Source organism: Odontomachus brunneus, unplaced genomic scaffold, assembly GCF_010583005.1.
Source record: "Odontomachus brunneus isolate Ranch 3 - 2012 unplaced genomic scaffold, Obru_v1 Obru_scaffold_115, whole genome shotgun sequence".
In the NCBI taxonomy this organism is placed as follows: Eukaryota; Metazoa; Arthropoda; class Insecta; order Hymenoptera; family Formicidae; genus Odontomachus; species Odontomachus brunneus.
Window position 1 is genome coordinate 821,777 of NW_022639565.1, and position 19,986 is coordinate 841,762.

The window sequence follows — 19,986 nt, forward strand, 5'->3', positions numbered from 1 at the left end:
ATATATATATATATATATATATATATATATATATATATATATATATATATATATATATATCTTCCACATCAAGTCAAAATTTTCTAATAATTTTTCCTTATTTCTGACTCCGTAAACAATGATACTTATTAATAATTAAATTTACTACCGGTTATTAAACTTAAATTACCCGGCATTGTCCGGATCATAAAGTGTCGAGGGGATGAAATCAGGGAGGAATGTCCAAGTTTCATGGTAGCCTATATTTCCAGCAGGTTTCTAGAAAATAACTATCGATCTACGGACGCTCCATTAAAGTTCTCAGCGTTGTTTCTGTTTTAAACTCCCTTTCGTGACCAGCTCCGATGTCCTACAAGACGTTTTCGCTCGACGATCGGGAAACAATTGTCGGTGGCACGCCGAGCGAGCCGACCAACGAATCCCGACAATAAATGCACGCCGAGGCGGCTGCGGTATCCTTTCACATGTGAAACGGCTTGCTCTAGATTCTGAAAGATCAGGCGTGGAAAGGGTCAGCTCGAGTAATGATACACCTATGCTCCGTCTAACTCTACCCCTTCAACTTCCTCCCGCGCGTCGTGCGCGACCTAGCGGATATTCTATATTCATAATCACACGATTTGACGGATTCTTTATGCGCTATTGATTCCCGGTAACCGGTCTATTCGTCTAAAGACACTCCACTTATCGGTACATCTTCCTCGCCGCTTCATCAATGTGTCTTTACCTGTTTTTGGTACAAGAATGGAATTTATGGATATCATCATCTTAACAAGCGCCGGTCAGCTCTATTTGCGACTCACTCAGCGTCTTATTTATGTTAGCCCATTGGAGCCTTTAACATCGGCTTCCTTCATGAGAAGCGTGATGTAGCTGCTTATTGGATCACGATTAGCATCAGCGGCTCACGTCATCGATAGGTTCGCATCAGCTATTACTATATGTGCATAATAATAACGCCTCGAAGGACTCTAAGAGAGAATTTACAAATTGCGATTAGATTAAATAGATTAAATAGAGATTGAAATAATAATAAAATTACTTTTATAGATTTTATCTGCTCGCGTCATCGTATTGCCCGTGGCGAAAGCAATCATCGCGCGACCATAGAAGCGCGTGTATGAGCGCGAATATCTTTATTTATATGCGCAAAATAAAACCAGAAAAGAGCCGTAGGCCCGGGAAAAATATCCGTCGAGTAAATTAGCCGCCATCAGACACTCGACGCACCACTACCAGCACTCGAGGCAACCTCCACAAGGTTTTTCCTCACTCACAACGTGGATCTTGAGAACATAAGAAGTAAGTACGATGGCTGACGTTTCGTTCGCGAGTGTGCGCTGCGATTGTTTGTCTATAATTTATATAATTTATAAGCAAAACTGCGAACTGCGCAAGAGGCGAGATCAGGTAAGTGTCCACCTCCGGTAGGTACGGAAGAAGCAGAAGAAGGTTCTATGTCTACAGTTAAATAGCGCGTTTTATACGCGCCAGCTGAGTCTCGATCGAACCTAGGATATATGTGGAAACCAGCGTGTCTAGACGACGTCGCTTGGAGCAAAAATAGTTTCTCCTGCAGAGACGAATTTACCCTTCACGTGATATGCGGAAAAGTTTCGTGGCAAAGTATTAAATTCCTTTTGATTTGGTCAAACTATTTCATTATATTTTTTAATTCATAGAAAATAAAAATCGAAAATATTTTGTATTGTATTATAATATTTTGTGTATAACTTTCTTTTCAAAAATTTTCAAAGAAAATAGCAATAAACAAAATTTAGATATATATATTAAAAAGAACTCACTCTGAGGAAAATCACGCAAACATTTTGAATTACCACTGAAGGGGTTAGTTGTCGAGGTAGTTATTGCCTTTTTTCAAATATTGCGAAAATGACCACCATTATTTTTCTGATAAAATAGTTCTAAAATTCTAAATAGTTTTTCCTTTTTATGCTTGGCTTTTCTTCCAGAAAGAAATCTAAATATGTCGTTAAGGATTATATAGGAGTATGTATGTATGTATGTGTGATAACACAGCTGTGACAACAGACGACGTTAATTCTGACAGTTGTTTCGCCTTCCGCAATCTCTTTCCACGGACAATCGCGGCTTTCTATTTCTCGGCTCGTTCGAATCGATTATGCGAGGTGATCGATTCTGATTTTAATGGGTCGGCGTAAAAGCGCTCGTTTCGCCACCTGCGTCGAGCAGCCGCTTTCACGCATGTTCGCAAATGGCGATGATCTTCTGCCCAGCGCACCGATCCGGCGCTTGTCGTAATGACGTTTTATCGTCGATCGTCGTGCTCGGTAAGCGTCGATCTTCTGCACAATAATCTTTAACACTGGCCGCGCCACTTCGACGAAACCTTGTAAATTCCCACTTGACGCCTTTACTGCTCGTTTCAAGAACGATTCTCCTTGACGAGTTAAACGGAAGGACGAGCGCGCGGCGAACAAAGGAGCACGCGCGCCAGTTAGTAATATCAACACTTTGCCAAATAATAGATTATCCGGCGTAATTTCTACCATCGTTACTCCATCATCGTTACAGTCATTTAGCGTTTATCGATTGTGGCTTTTGCGTTATCATATTTTTTGTCGTTAAGAGGAAGGGAGGAAACCGTCATGTTTGAAAACCGACAAAATGTTGACTTTGTCTCACAAAAGTTTACGTAGTATATTACTATTAAATTAATTTAACGTCTTCAAGTATGACTTTCTCTCTCTTAGCAGCCGCTTGAATATGACTCGCAGCCATATAGGAAAATATCATTACAGTTTCGCCTGCACTTTTTTCAATGACAGAAGTAAGAATCGGCATTCATGAGCGACTGGCGAGTCCTAATTTCACGACGAAGATCTGTCAGAGAGATCAAACTGTATACGCGCCGTTTAAGCGGGGGTTCATCGATCTCCGCGAAACGGCACGCCAACGATCGTCAACTTATCCGAGACGCCCGGGACACCTGCGGAGAAATCGGCGCCGAGCGACGGATCGATCGTACGATCGGCATTGATTTCTCGTATCGGTGCGATCGGATCCCACGGATCTATCAGCGCAACGCCGCCGCCGCAGCGTCGAAACTGGAACTGCGATGTCGCAACTTTTTTGTCGTCGCCGCTGTCATTGGCATCAGATCGGCTAATCGATGGATCGATGACCCCTGCGAGACCCAGAATCGAGAGTGCCGCACCGAATCGTGAGGCAAACGACGTAGTGCGTTTACGCTTTAACTCCTGCGCAATGGTATTCGGTCTCTTCACAGCTGGGACTATTTTCCCAAGGAGCTTACACCATCGACGTCCCATCGATCTGTGCAAACGCCTCAATGTAGTTGATGTAACGCGAGGGACGCGCTTTTCATCGCGACATACTTTCCTTTCTTTCTCATAAATCACAGCAATTTATCAATAAAGGAAAATGTCAACGTACTTTTTTAAAACTGTACACAACTTCGTTAATGCTATTGAATCTTCTGTTATTTGCAAACCATAGGAATTGGTAATAGGAGCAGAAAGGCTTCTGTAGAAGGTTTTTTAATTACTCTCAGTTACCTCAACCAAGTTTTGATGCAGCTGAATGTCTAAACGAATGTTCTCGGGCATAGTAATAGATATTTCTCGTCAGCGAATTTTTCGTCTGATCCATATTCAGTTGCACTGAGATTATTTTCTACGTACGCAGCACATAACTTAATCCTAGGTTTTTAATGTTAGTTTGTTATGATCAACGTGAGATCATTCTGACTCTCTCAATTGTTTTTTATTCGTAACCTCCCTTAACATTTTAAAACATTTTTTACAGGAAGAAAATAATGTAATATTAATCAGAAACATTTATTTTATCAGATTATAGCAAGTAGTTATTCGAAATGTAGGTAAAAATTAATATAACTAATATTGAAAATGCAGAATTAAAAAAGAACCTGTCTGTAACCCTCAAAAGATTCTAAAATAAGGATAGGAAAAAACATGCTGCCGTCACTTTGAAACACAATCAATTAATATAGATTGGACAGGTTTTATCCCGCGAATTTCGTACAACACACCCGCCCATAGTCGCGAAGTAACATCGATTTCATTCAATCAGCGGGTTATAACGGTCTGCGCGGTCGATCGGCCATATTCGGTGGTAACTGCGATTAATCGGCGTTCTGACTAGAAGCGTCGCTCCTTAAAACACTGGGATCCGTCATTATCGCGAATCATCGATCAGCCAACAACTTTGTTCGAAATAGCGAGCCCTCGTCTCTAATCGTCAAGCTCCGATGGTAGTCGCCTTCGGGGTAGTCTCGAAGACACCATCGGCGAATTCCTCGACCGGGCTTAAAGACAATTCGATTAAAGAAATGTTCGATTCACGATACGGCAATATACGATAATAATATGTTTGCGATGTGCCGTCCTAGTTCGATCGCGATTGAGGAACCGCGGGCGCGAGTAATGGACGTGGTCTCAGGTAGCGGGCGGTAGAAACGCGACCTCTCGTCGTTTTCGTATACGGAATGTATAATTATCTCCACTTGTGAAAAGCAGATAAACACGCATAATAACACACGGTTCGCCGCGAGCGGAGGCTGCGTGAAATGGAATATATCTATCGCTGATTGGGAAGCGCGGACTACGAACAACCGCGCTGCCCTCGGGACATTTCAATAAATACACGAGCTAATAAATGCCTCTGCTTTTTGCGCGAGACCTTTGATTGAATAACGAGTTTAATTGCTCCCCGTTTCTTCAGTGGTGCTATTGCGCTAAGCGTTTCAAATACTCAGCATGAGGTCTGTACGATTTTGAGTTACGACCTGCTTTGCAGGTACACGCGGTAATTAAGTGGCCCGTACTTTCCATATACGGTAGCGCAAGTTTACGTAGTATAATTACGTAGTGGCGCAATTTTTTCCGACGTGCAATATAAGTCTCGGTTAAGCACAGTTCCATGTGTTCTTACCATGCTTGGTAAAGACGATTCGTACAGAAAATTTCTTAGGATCTAATTGGAATCCAGTTCAATTCTCCAAATAAATGTGACTTCCAGAGTTAGAAGTGTAATGTTTCAAACAGACGATTCTAAATAAGAAACCTAAAATTCTTATCGAAAGGCGCATTCGTTGCGGGTTGCGTTAAAACTGTGTCGGTTCACTTTGTGAGAAGAATCCGTTTAGTTGCACCAGTAACTCGGCTCCCGCAAAGAAATTTGCCAAAGTACAGCGTAGATTCCGATTGAAATACCTAGATTTATCAAAAAATTGCTTGTTTCACTACGATATCAATTCTATTCTTATTCCAAGCATGAATCCAGGATTCTCTCTCGAAGATATCGGTAATGTATCTTTTTTACTCGCGTAAATTCATAAAAAATAAAAAGTTTCATTGATTTCAAGTTCAATTTCATTTAATTGAATTTGACGAAGAAAATGTTCATTTTTCGTGTTTCCTGTTTTCATGTTTGCGTTAAGAATAAAATTCCCAATTGATATCGTAGCGGAACAACCAATTTTGAAACACTCTGAACGGGAATCTACGCTATACCTTGGCAAATTTCTATGCAGGGACCAAAATATTGAGACAACGAAACGTAGTTCTCTCGCGGAATGAACCGACACAGTTATAACGCGATTCGCAACATACGACGAACGTGCCTTTTGGCAAGAACGCAGAAAATGCAGAACACCGGTCGCTATAAATGTATCCAGAAGCGCGGTCTTCCTCCAAACCTGTTTTTCTTTCCTTTCTCCGGCTGTCTCACGGCGAAGATCGCCTAATGGAAGCCAACATCGCTTTTCACGGCGCGTAATGAGAAAAAATGACGACGCCGCGGCCGTAGTGTCTCGGGCCGCGTCTCGACGGGCATCTCCGGGGCCCGCCGTGCGGGAGTGATCGGGGCCAGTTTGTTGACGTAATCGACGAAAACGCCTCCCATGCCGGGGGAATGAGCGAATCGGTTGAGTGGTCGAGTGGCAGGCCGGTGGTTATCTTCAATTTTTCCATTAAGGCACAGGTTGGTCGCCTAATGGTCGCTATTTGCTCCTCCGGGTGTGTTTCGACAGTGGATCTCATCCTATACGGGGCGACGTGGACACGTCGTTATCGCGACGGCGAAATCATCGTCGCGCGGATAGCTCGCCGTGGCTTGGGCCTCCTAACTCGAGGGCGACGTCGAATTCTTTTTGGCGCCGCCGAAAGGCCCGTTTCTGGGACGAATATTAAAATCGGTCGGCGGACACCACGTTGATGCGGCACCCGCGCTCTTTCGCTGCACCTTCGCCTTCGAGACGATGGCACACAGGAAGAAACAGGTTTGACAACCTGGAGGTGGGTCCACTGGGGCCACGTGCTGCGGCGCATTACTTATAATCCCATCAGCGTTTCTCTCTTTCTCTTTTCCATTCTCTCTCTCTCTCTCTCTCTCTTACTCTCTGTCCCTTCCTCTCCCTCTTCCGCCTTTTCTCTCTCCGTCTTTCTTCGCTTGCCTCCTCCACCTCCTCTTTTTGCTCCTCTTTCTTCTTCCTCTTCATCTTCGAGAATTCTCTCCTCCCCCGCGCTCTCTCTGGGCGCTTTCCGAGCTCTGCGCCTCGCCAGCCGCCCTCTCCTCGGGTCGCCGCGACGTCGGCGCAGCGCGTGTCGTCCTTCATTCCGACCAGCGCTTTTTATTGCGGTACGATGTCTTTCAAGTGTTTGGGAGCACGCGACGTTCCGTCATTAACGTTCACGGGGGGAAACGCATGCACGGGAATCGGAGGAAAAGTGTTTCTATAGTGGTTGCAAAATGATAAGACTAAAACTTATTAATGAACAAAAAAAAGAAACAAGAACTCGGTAAGAGTGTAAGCTTATGATTGTGAAATGTTCGAGGAACTCGACTGTTCTTGGAAAACACAAACGGAAAACATGCGCTTACGTGCTATATATTTACCGACTCATTTATCGATTATACGGAGGATTGTTAATGGCATATCAATCAACATAGTTCAACAATAAAGATGTAATCGGCGTGTTCTCGAACTTGATTGACAGACTCTTATTAATTTATCGACGCACGCGAACTCACGGCTAAAAGCGGGCAACCTGGAAAAAATGCGAATCCGACTGCATACCAGGTTTCATGCAAGCGACCTTGCCCGCATCCACTTTGACCCTGACGAAAAATGGTCGCGCAAAACCTGTTTCGTTGTACAAGATAAGTCGTTGTTGGAAGTCACGGAGAAAAACCACGCCTAATAAACATGTTGACCTGTCTGGGAGCGAAGTTTTCAACAATGAAGGATGTTCATCCAAAAGTTGGCGCAGCATAAATGTAAAAATATCGATCGCTATTTTAACCCTGTCGGCGATGCGCTTATTTTACATATATATCGAACATATATTATAAAAAATTGATTTAAAATTTATTAAATCGCGCGCACATTGCATTGTGATCATTATTCTCTTTTTTGTTTAACTTTTAACGTGCATAATTTTCTCATGCATAATTTTGAGGGAGTTCCTGAAAGTCAATTACAATAAAATTTACGCCACTACGCGCGAAAGACGCTTGATGTTAAGCGTCTGCCGGAGTTAAGGGAGAAATTCATGCTGTTGCAAGTCGAGTTGCGTTCCGCATTTCTACGATGAAAACTGAGAAGGTGGATGACATCCCGAGCTTGTAATGCACGTGGCAGAGATATAGAAACTGCTGCGTTAATCCGCGAAATCATTTTGACACTTAAGATAATACTGCGTAATAAAGCGAAATAAATAATCTATGATTAGCCGGTACGCGAGAAGTCGTGTTTAACGGGTCGCTAACGGAGATTACCGTGCCACCGGTGGTAGTTGGCAGAAGAGGGCACTGAGTTACGAAGGTTATGGCGAGAAAACGAAGAAGGTGGAATCGAGCTGGAGATCCGGGACTCAAATAATTAAAGCGTTCGCGAGACGGTTGCCGCTTTCTTGCGTAATACAATCTCACCGTGCTGTACGATTCGATCTAAGAGACCTCCTTTTTCTCTTCTCCCATATGCCGATCCGCGTCATTTGCACGAATTATACACCGCGAACTTCCACTACCATTATATCATTCCGTAGAAAGAAATGCATACAGCAGGTGGCTGTATGCAACGACCGGCGCGTTTGGAATGTGGGAGTGGGATGAGTGAGTTCGATAGCATACCTGTCGGCGCAGGTATTACCGTGAATTGCTTTCTTGGACGTGCTGATCTATTCTGAAGATCGATCATAAAAGGTATACGGGTATTTGACGATGAAGCTATCGAATGTAGTAATTGTTGGTGTATTTATTCATCGTTTTCTATGATTTGGTAATATTCTCTAAAATACAATCAGTGTATTTTTCGCTGAAACGCTACACTTATAACCGATGTTTCAGTTAAATAAATATAGCATTGCAATAAATAAAATCCCACTGAAGGGATCAGTTAATAGTTACGACTATTCCCGTTAATAATGCACTTTGCAAACACAGAGAGTATCATTGCATTGAAGCCGTTAATTCTATCGTCATAAATGCAGAAAGTTGGTACAGCTAACGAATTTGTATATTACAGATTCTGTAGCAAAATATTTTATATTTTATATTTTATATTTTTATTTCCACTCGTCAAAACCAGTGAGAAATAAGGTCGAGCAACAAAGCGGGAGCGTTTCTGCTGAGAATCAGTAAATATTCACTAATTACCAGTGAAATAGTTCTTTTACTGATGCAATCAGAAACATTTTTACTGATTTACTTTATGAAAGTGCAGATAACACGCTAACTGTATTTTAATTATATATATATTATATTATTAATATTAGATAATTTTTGTCATACGTTAATAATTTGCATATCAAACATATTTAAAGTAACGTCGAGTTATTCCAGCCGCCGATAAGCCGAAGGAAGCGCGGCGCAATCTGCTGATTGTTAATTTATCCGAAGGAATCGGCCTCGAGGCGGATGTCCGCGGACGTTCGGAATCCCGCAATTATTGCCGCGTGCGTAAGACAAAATTCTCCTACTCGATCTGCACTTCCGGCCACGAGTAGGTCGATACACCGTTAGGATATCCCCTTACGAAAGGAGCCAAATGAATAAAACGTTCGAGACAACCTGGAGGTGGACCACGACTCGTCCTCTTTCGCAGTCCCGAGGCGAGGGAACGGGATTTATTACTCCCCGCTGGCAAATGTAGCATTAATACACGAGTCTTGGCTGCGAAATTTACATAGTTGCGTTTATCTCGGAATACCCGTTCGCCGGGTCACCTCGATGCTCGGTCGCCAAACGCACAACCACGCGTCGCCCTTCCAGAGTTCCGGAAATCTCACGAATATCAAATATTTGCATACTGGCCTTCGCTTTCGGGACAAAAAACATTGCTAATAGCGTCACCACCACCGTGTGTGTGCGATCGTATTCTTTTCAGGCGACTTAGTAAGAATGTTGCTGATCGAATCAATAAAAGGAGTGTTTCGTCGATAATCAGGGAGTACTGATTTCCAGTAAGAAACACTCCCACTTGACCGCTCCGTCTTATACTCTCTAAGATACAATCAGTGTATACTTCATTGAAACGTTATACTTATAACTGGTGATTCAGTTATAAATATGGCACTGCAATCAGTAAACTCTTACTGAAAGGATTAATTAATACTTGTGACTGTCCTTATTGATACGTTTTGCAGACAGAAATAGATTTTGTAATAAAATCTTGTTTTTCAAAGTCAGTTAAATTCAATGAAATGTAAGACAGAATAGTAAAGTGAGAGTGTTTTCATTGAAAATCAATAAATACTCACTGATTACTAGTGAAATAGTCTTTTTAATAATGCAATCAGAAATATTTTTACTGATTCTTACTAGCTTTTTAAAAGAGTATCTCTCTGATTTCGATCAGTGGAAAAGTAAAATTTCACTACAATGTCTACAATACACGAATTCTTGTTATACGCTACAGCGAATCTAACTTCCTGTGTCTGCAGCTCTATAAAATTATCAGCTATATTGTACTTTGCGATTGATGACGCTGTCTGTATTTGTAAACTATACCAATAATGGACGCAATGGCTATTAACTGATCCTTTCAGCGAGATTTTATTGACTTCAGTGTTATACTTGTAACTGAGTTACTAGTTATAAGTGCAGCATTTCAGTAAAGAATACGCTGATTGTACTTTAAAGAGATATGCTCTATTCGCGCATCCTGTCTCCGTTAATTAAATACCATTGCAAGATTCAAGTCGGTATCTTCCGGAGCTATTAGGCCATAGAATCGCAGCGGTAAATGTAGGTGATTGAGAAGGAAATTGATTCGCACCCACGATGTAACATCACTCTTTCTCTCTATAAAATAGCGAATCCTAATATCCCGAGGAAAGGAGAAGTGCCTCCTCTCGACTGGCCTCCTTCGGCTCGTTTCCTCTTTCTCTCTCAGCGAGTAATATCCTCGACCAATACATGGTAGTATAGACTTGATAGAGACTAACACACCCTGACTGCATGGGGCCTTCCGTGTTAGTCCACCTCCGCAGCTCGGTTCGAACATGAGAGCGCGGAGAAGGCGAGAAGAAGAGAGAGAGAGAGAGAGAGAGGAAGAGAGGTAGACTCGCTGCCTCTCTTTTTCGCACTCCGTTCTTCTTCGCTTTTATAACTTGGAGCTTCATCGGCGTAATCGTTCTCCTTCGAGAGCCTCAACGCTGCCAGCTCCGACGATGTTCCTCGTGATGCTTGATTTTCGCGCGGATCTCCGATGAAGAAGACGTCATGCGACGCCTAAAGCAACGAGGCACCTCACATGGTAGGTGCTACATGGCGCAGATAATGGTCTGGACGCGTTTGATCGAGCGTGCGTACACCTATTTTACTTTCCTCCCTCGTATCGCATGGACAGTGCAATTTGCCGTCACACAAAAATGACCAGCCCACTACTATTTAAATTATTTAAGTATTGATCGCTAAATTTTGAATGCAGAATATAAAAGGTTGCACTTTGAGGAACAAGAGGGAAAGAAAGATAAAAAACATTTATCAATAACTAAATTCAGACGATTCTTGCTAATCTTTTTAATAATTTTAATAAGATGCGAATTATAATAAATAAAAATATGAAACTATTAATGATTTTATTCGTCTCTTGACTGAAAAAATAATGCACTTACGTATGCCCAAAATAATTATACTTTTTGACAAATTGAAATATGTATAATTTTTTTCTGTAAAATTCAGGCATTGACAAGAAAATCCTAGAATGTTAATTTCTAAAATCCATTTTCAGAAAAGTTACACATTTCACTTTACACATAAAATGAAATACTTAAGTGAATATTTTTTGTCATTATTTCTATATATAATTCTATTCTACAGACTTGAAAATATATTTATTATTCTCTACAGATTTTTATTACTACTTTTACAAAATATAAATAAACGTGGACGAAAACGAGTCGAGTGTGCCAAATTAAGGTGCCCAAAATACGCGTGCTCTATGTTGTGAGAGAGAGAGAAAGAGAGAGAGAGAGAGAGAGAGGGGGGGGGGACTAGTAAACTTATAATTCTAACAGTAACGTCCTTAGAGGAAATGTCTTGTCTAAAACGAAAATAAAAGGATCTATCTAGCTATCTATCTGTCAATGATTTCAATCGCCCGACTCTCCGACGCGTGAGTGCGCGAGAAGCAAGCACGCGGGAATTTTCAGTTAGACGCTTTCTTCGTGTCCGAGTTCGGCGTCGGTCATCCGGGTCATCACTGTCGCCTCGCGAAAGCGCGTGTACGCAGCGCATATGCACACGCGTGCGGGCGCGCGCACACAATGGGCACCGGTCAAAGTTCTACCCTCACTTAGCAATAATTCAGCCGTGCCGGTTTATCCTCCTCGAGTCCTGCGCCTCCGTGCGGCTTCCTCCTCCGTCTCCCCCTTCCCTTTCGCCTGTCCGCCGCACCACTGTCTCGCTCAAGTAGTTGCACACACGAACGTTCAACGTGCCAATATCGATAAGTCAGCCGGCGCAAAAACAAGCGAAGGATAGGTTCCACCCGGTACACTCGGTTGCCCATCGTCCCATACGTCTCCCGGCCGAGACACTGCGGCGATCTCGTTACACGCACGTATACAGGGTGTCTCTAACCAACCGTATTTTCTGTCAACTACGGTTAGCTAGCGGCAGTGAATTGGTCGAGTTATGGTTTCAATTAACTGACGCCGCTTGCGCGAAATAATAACTTTATCGTGTAAAATATGGAAAATATATAAAAGAGAGTTTGTGCTTGCGCGCAGCTTCCTGCTTGAGGTTCTAATAGCGATCGCGGATACGTACTCGGCTTAAGATGAGAAAGTCGAATGGATAATACCGCGCCGCGTGCGCGCTGATAATGATAACAGAAACATCCACCAGCTATTCAGACTATCTGCGAATTGTGAGCGGGATATTAATTCTGTAGCACGTGCGCCGGTAGCAGCGGCATAAACGCGCGCCTAATTATCCTTCCCGTTGCATGCCGTGATCCGCCTCGCGTTTTCCGCCCGTAATCTCACGGTAACTCGTGCCGCGCGCTGGCGTCTAAAAGTACCCAAACGAGTCTGTTCGCGCAGAACGCTAGCGGTTATCTCCGCGCGGGGTTTCACGGGGCGTTATGCCCGCGGAACGTAATCAGAGACGAGGTAATCGTAAGAGCGACGAACTTTAAGAAGCGAAAGAAACGAATGACAGAGAATGATGGGGATGGGAGACGAGGAGATCTTTATGCGACGTGCTTATTTTTCATAAGTAAATATTTTACATTACACACAGACTCGTTTAAATGATCCGTTTGATCTTAACCTTGACACGTAACGACATTAAACGTAATGACTCATTTTAATGTATGCCCAGATGGACACACAAATTCCTGCATTATCTTGCGAACAACCACGTGAGTTTTTGAGTTGATGTTAATAGGACGAGTTTTTTAATTCATCGATGGATCTATCGCATAATGCGTAAATATAGCGAAACGCTGCATTTGCGCATCATGCGATGGATCCATCGATGAATTAAAAAACCCGACCATACTAGAAAACTGAACAACGTCTATGGACTCACATATCATCCGATATAACGATAATATTCAATAATGACAACGACAATCAGGAAAGCAACAAGAAAGCAATCAGTTGAGAAGCGCTGCCCAAGAACGCTGGTCAGCGCGGACTATGTCGACACAGTCGTCATCCGTCGGTCATACTCGGCGCAACAGTTCACAAACAGACGTCACGATAATATAACTAGCCTGACTACGATCATAAACGAGCCTACGGTGTCGGAAAAGTGAATCTGATAGTTCCATCGCGGGTGTATCCGGACCGAGATGTGTAATAAACCGACATCACCGATCGCCGTAACCGGCCGGACACCTCGAGCAAGAAGCAAGTTAGACCATAGAGTTCCGGGCAGCTCGTGACGCGCAGTTTAATGGAGCAAATCGTTCCCGCTTTCGACCAATTATCAGTAACGTGTCGAGATGTAGCCGTTGTGTGTTCGCGCACGCACACTTTGGCAAGGAGCGCGCGCGCGCTATTTTTCTCTTTTTTCCACAATCGCCATTTCCGATCCCACCCACCGGCGTAAAGTCCAATTAGAGTCGACTATCCGTCCGGAGATAATTGGCAAACACTCGCGTGAGGACGTAACTCAACGGCCAGTAACTTCTCTTCCTTCTTCTATCCCATTCCTCCGTCATGCGACTTTGTCGTTCTTCCATGCACGACTTCGTATCTCTCTCTCTCGTTCTCTCTCTCTCTCTCTCTCTCTCTCTCTCTCTCTTTTTCTCTGTCTGCCACTAGACCTTCCTACAACGCTGCCCGCGTGCCCGTCGCTGATTACATTCCGCGCAGATAACGCGCACCGCGCGATGGAATCGTCGACGCACGCTTGGAACGGGTCGATCGCGTCGAGCGAGGTGGAGATTTCAATGCCGGGTAAGAGCATGATTATGGAGACTTCAACGCTGAATGCGCAGGCATTCTATCACCGCGCACGTAGCAGTGGGATTATCTCCCGATCTTGACGCCACTGTCTTAAGCGAAGAGGTCTTCATACGTTGATTTTTGCGCGTTTCACACTCAATTTGCACGAAATCCCGCGGTTTAACGCCAGGCAATAAGGAAATATCTAAGCTCCGACGCACTCTCATTTCGTGCATCCTTCATTCGCGTCTGATATCTTTGTGGTGGAGCGAATAGCAGGGAGAGAGACGGTGCTATGTACGAAGCCAGCGGGTGATCAATAAACGATGCGTTTGTTTCCTTCGCGCGTGAAAGTCACCATCGCCGTCAGCGCACGGTGATGGATTTCATCGGCGCGTCTCGGCACCCTATAAAATGCACCGTCGAATAAATCGCTTTCCATTCCCGTACGACGCGTTACGTCTCTCGCGGCATCCGGACATTCCGCACGGGGGGATCGAGGGGAGCAACAAAGAGCAAGACGGAGTCAATAATATCCACGTAAAACACCCACACAAGGCGAGACGGCCCGCACGGACTGGCTGGCTGGCTCGCCGTGCGGCGATTGAGGTACAACCCGGCCGTAAGTCTCGCTCGGGCATAAACCAATCCTGAAAGGAGAACGCGATGGAACGGGGTATCCATTTCACGAGCGATGGAGACATCGGGGGTACCTCGTTCGATTCCAGCCGTATGCTAATTCTCCGGCTGTGCGCCGCGCCACGCCGTCCGCTCTCGGCGTCGTGTACCGCGCGGCGCGGCGTCCTGCGCGCGCGCCGCTACGCGAGAGCGGCACGGAAATAGGAGGAGACCCTCGAGGATACGTCGAAGCACTCGCTGAGATCTGCATTAAATCTCGCGCCGGTTTACTTAGAAGGAGAGACCGCCGCACGCGCCGGGATGAGAGATGCACCACAGGGCTGCGCGACCGTTGAATTGCCGAGACGCGAGGTTTATATCGTGCTCGCGCGTCAATATGGACGTGTCACATTCTTCCGTGATCAGGTACTTAACTTTAAAAAAAAAACAAGGTGAAATTACGGGGACATAAGCAATAAGATGAGGTCATATATGACTCCAACATTTGTTGAGTTTATTCCTTTTTGTTTTGCATATTTTAGAGTAAATAAATAGCAATTTAGTAAAAAAGATCATTTCATAAAATCATTTGCGTAAAAATATTGTTTTAGTATAGTATCTGACCTTGGCATAAATATATTACAAGTTTTCGACGGATTTCATTGAAAAAAATACATCTACGTAGAGATAATTTTATAATAAAGATTACCATAGAATTTTGTAACCAACAAATAAAAAGCAATTATATCATTATCTCCGTATAATAAGGTCACTGTTAACTTCACCTTGTCGTTTGTGAGGGTTAATTCTTAAACTATTATCAATTCTGCTGTCCCGAATCTCAAAAAACATTAAGTTTATATAAATTGTCCAATTTCTTTTTTCTTTAAAAAAATTAATAAATAATAAATCGGAATCTTTTCCTCCTGTGAGATAAGACATTTTAGTTCGGTAATTTAGTTAAAGTAACTTAATTAATTTTATCAAGCACAAGATGATAATTATGCTATAAGCGCGCGTGTCGATCGCTACTAACGCAGGTACGTTATGGAATCGTTTGATAGACACCTTGCGATGGCAACGGTCTTTGTGTAGTTTCACCTGCGAACCGCGTTAAGCGACCCGCATCTTCGTCTTATCTTACACCTTAGCGCGACAATCAACCCCTTCTTTCCACCCCAGGCGGCTATTGAATTTTTCATCCACCGACCGTTGCTACCAACTTCGTCGCATACTTTCGTTACAAACCGCCGACCTTTATCTCGGAGCGTAACCTGGAAGGACGAAGTCCCCTTCGGCGCGCCGTTCGCGAAATTTTCGACGAAATACGCAGGCATACGCGCTCGCGCGCGTGTACGCACGAGGACCTCCCGCGGAGGACTCGACGACTGATAAAAATGTCCCTACTTGATTCCGCCTCTCTGAAGCCTCCTCGCCCCACGCCCGCCTTTATCTCGTCTTATTTGGTACGGTCGAATGACGAGGGACGCACGAGATTACTGCGCTGCTGCCCGTCGAGAGATGCGTCTCGCTCGGCTCGGCCGAGTGCGGTAGGTACCCCGCAAGAGTCGGCCCGCCGGATGATAAAATGACGGAGGATGAGACCGGACCGCATGTGATGTGCGGACACTATCCTCGTTATGCTCGCGAGCAGCATGCACCGCATCGGTGAATGATGAGTCCTGCGGAATTTCAGCGCAGGAAACCACAGGTTCTTAGAGTAACACGCGTGGCCTACGGATTGTAAACTTTCAACCGGAAAACTGATATCTAATTTATATCGCGGAGGGAGTCGTGTTGGATTAGTTTGTCTATCTAAATTATCAAACAATGTTCATACGTATGCGAAGAATTAGGTGTCTATCTTTGATTGTAAGCGAGATTCTCTTTTAGTTGAAGTACTAAAATTTACGTAGAACTCGCGAACGTAAAAGAGATCGGAATTAGATGACACATTTTTCAGAATATCAAAGCTACAACTTTTCAGATAACTAATTGTGATGACCAACATGATAACTTTCCTCTATGTTTTTATATCTGCAACGATCCTGTAAACCGTATATTTTCTTCCGTAATAAAAAAAAGTACAAACATACTGCAAAGTGGCCATCTTGCTGGCCAATATACTTGACTGTTCCCGAATCAGTCTTTCCTATTTTTTAACTATAATATTATTCCGATTTTATATAATGAAATTTATACAGAATTACCTATGTTCTGAAATGATCATTTTACGATTTCATTTCCACTGTTCCTCTTCAGATAAATACAATAAATAAAGCACATAGCCAATGTATCTTTTGGGCCATCTGGTCCCTCCTATGCACGAAAGTTCGTCTCACCGTCTCTCAGTGCCAGTGGTCGTCGTCGTCGTTCGAGGTAACGCTAAGGATAATTTATGTAATTCATTCGGCTAATATCGGTGCGCGCGCGCGCGCGCAGCGCGGCGCGCCGTGTCGTAAAGCGTCCGCATAACCAATTTGGCACTAAAGACCCCGGCACGACGGCCCTTTAAGGTCCCTCTCGCGGTGGGCAGTGCCATAACATTACGGGTTACGAGTCGCCCCGCACCCCTCGCCGTCCACGTCCGTCGCAGTCATCTTCGTCGTCGTCGCCGTCGCCCCTGCGTCTCCCTGTCTCCCCCTCCCTTCTCCACCTCCGCCTTCATCGCACCGTTGGCCGCTGCATCCCATCGTGGGCCCTTTTTCCAAGCTCCTCCACCTTTTTCTTCGCGTCCGTTCTGGCGTCAGGTGGAGAAGCTGTGCGCGGCCGATGGCGGATGATATTAGCATGGTAACTGGTGGCCCCAGCGGGCGCCTTATTAAATTTGTACCATAAGCAATATCGGGATACGGCCCGGGGCCGTTTCAATTTGCCGGTCCGGAAATTTAAGACTCACCCTTTCACGGGGCCCGTCGCGCGCTCATTGCCCGAGTCGCTACCGCGTCTCGGGCCGCTACTGCCGATGATGCACTACGATTACTCTATCATAATCGCAAACTTGTTAGAAATCAAGAGGACACGAATTTTCACACGAATTCGTGTCCTTTTCATGTCGTTCTGTGTCCCTCGCGTGATTCGCAGTGGTATTGTACTTCGCTCCGATCTGAGGGACGCCTTAAAGAGTTCCGCGAGTAAACTTCAAATACACGCTAATGATGAGGAGTACGACTAGTCGCGGGTGAACTGTGTTTACGAGAGCGAGCAACCGCGGCATCTCTTCTCGCAAATCTTGCGCGCTCAAGATCGCGGAACGCGTGTTACCGATTTTTTTCCACCGCCCCGGCCACTATCTGGTGCGGAACGTGTAAATTGCGAGGCGGGCTGCCCCGCGACGCTAATTTCGCGCCTGCGTCCGGACACGGTGGATTCATATATCAGCGTGTTTATCGCATTCCGTGAATTAAATATCGTCGCGCGGATACAATACTGTAACGCACTTTACTACTGTAGAGATTGCGCTGGTGGTGCCGTGGAACCAGTTGCATCCCTACCAGCTTGTCGAACAACGTCGCGAGATCCGCGCTCCCCGGAGAACGCTCCTACGTGGCATAAAGTCGGCCTTCATATTTGCATTGGACTATGTATTACGGCACTGTATACTTTACAACGACGTTTTCAACGACGTGTTCTTTCTAAAATGATATACAGGAAGATATATGTAGTTAACGTTTGCGTCAAGGTGATCCTGTAATTAAAACGATTATTCATATCTCTTAGCAGCGGTCTAAACGCGCTCAATGAAAGCTAATTCAATGTTTCAATAAGTAATGGCCAGTGTCAATAAATAATGATCGCGCCGAATAATGTTTGCAGTAACAATGGCGAAATATCTGCGTCGGCGACGCGCCACGGCGAGAAAGAAAGGATACGAAATGAAATGACATAATAAGGTGTCGAGCACCAACAGCACCGTGCCGCTAATGATTATAAATGACTGGGCCGATGTATTTGCGCCGGTCGGGAGAACGAGTCTGGCGATCGATCGGTCACACTAATATCGCTCGATTCGATTTGAAACTCGCTGACTTCTCCGTGGACTTCTCGACCAACTTTTCTTTCGCGCAACATTGATTTCGTTTAGATTGAAGACGAGACCGATGAAGAGGATTATACCTCGCATGTTGCGTGTGCATGTGAGATTATAAATTATTATACAAATTACACATAAATTGAAATCTTACTTTTTTGGTAGAAATTTAATGCAGTTTTCAAACAGTTACCGAGCAGTTATGTCAACATTTATTTAATAACTAAAGAATAAAGTCTTTTGGGATCTCAATCAAGACGCTTTGCTACAATTACTGCGTAAAGATGTGCAGCATCTGAACGAAAACAGAGCAGAAAATAGACAAGAAACTACTAAAGCCCAGTTCCACAACTTCCAGTTAACTTAACTGGCTGGTTATTCCATTGGACTTGACCAATCCCATTTGACATTAAGAAGAGTTAATCAGAATTAACCAATTACTATGGAGACTTAACTGGTAGTTAAAATTAAACGAATGTTGTGGAACTTGGCCTTAATTGGTTAATAATCAAGTCTGCTGCTTTTGTGTAAGTCACACCGCGATTTTATAATTGAATCAATATCAACAACTTCTTTACTCCACTTTGACAGGCAATGAAGAAAATACGCAGCAAGTAGCTGCCAATAGCGGAAAATAAAGAACTAGGGGCTCTTCCGTTAATCGAATTTCAGAGTGCGATCAATACGATAATCTCTTCTAGGAAGCTTAAACCAAGTTGATATATCTGTCGAAATAAAGTTTATTACAATCTTCGTAACTTCTCGTTTATTTATCCACCTGTGCGTCTTACGAACAGCAAGCGCCATTTTTCATCTTTCAAGATGTTAAAGATCGCATCGGATTCTCATCCCCTCAATAACGCGCTCTTGACACTCTGAAACACCAGAACTGGCGCATTCCACGCGTGGTATCCTCGCGATCGGTACGGGCCGCGCGCGACACCGATGACACCGATGAGAACGCGGCGAGATATCGCGCGATTTATTTCTATTTTCTACGTGACGCGAGTATGCATGCACGCACGCACCCGTACACACGCGGCCCACCGCGGCAGATCGGGCCCGCGATATCGGCCGGTTCCGCGGATCGTGCGTGCATCGCGCATGAGTTATTGCGAGATCGGCCAGAGCGCGCAAAATTCAATAAAGTTATTTCGCCTTCGTACAAAGGCGCAGGGCACCGGGGAGCGAAGAGGGGGCGAGGGCGGCGCACAATCGCGGCCGGATTGAATTATCGGCGTTAAATTCCGCGTTTTATGCGCGTGGCTGTTCGCTTGCCCTGTCAACGCCGCCGGATGGAGACATTATAAATGTTAATTGCACGAATTGCACAGTTATCGCGCGACGTGGTCTTTTCTCTTCCTCTCTCTCTCTCTCTCTCTCTCTCTCTCTCTCTCTCTCTCTCTCTCT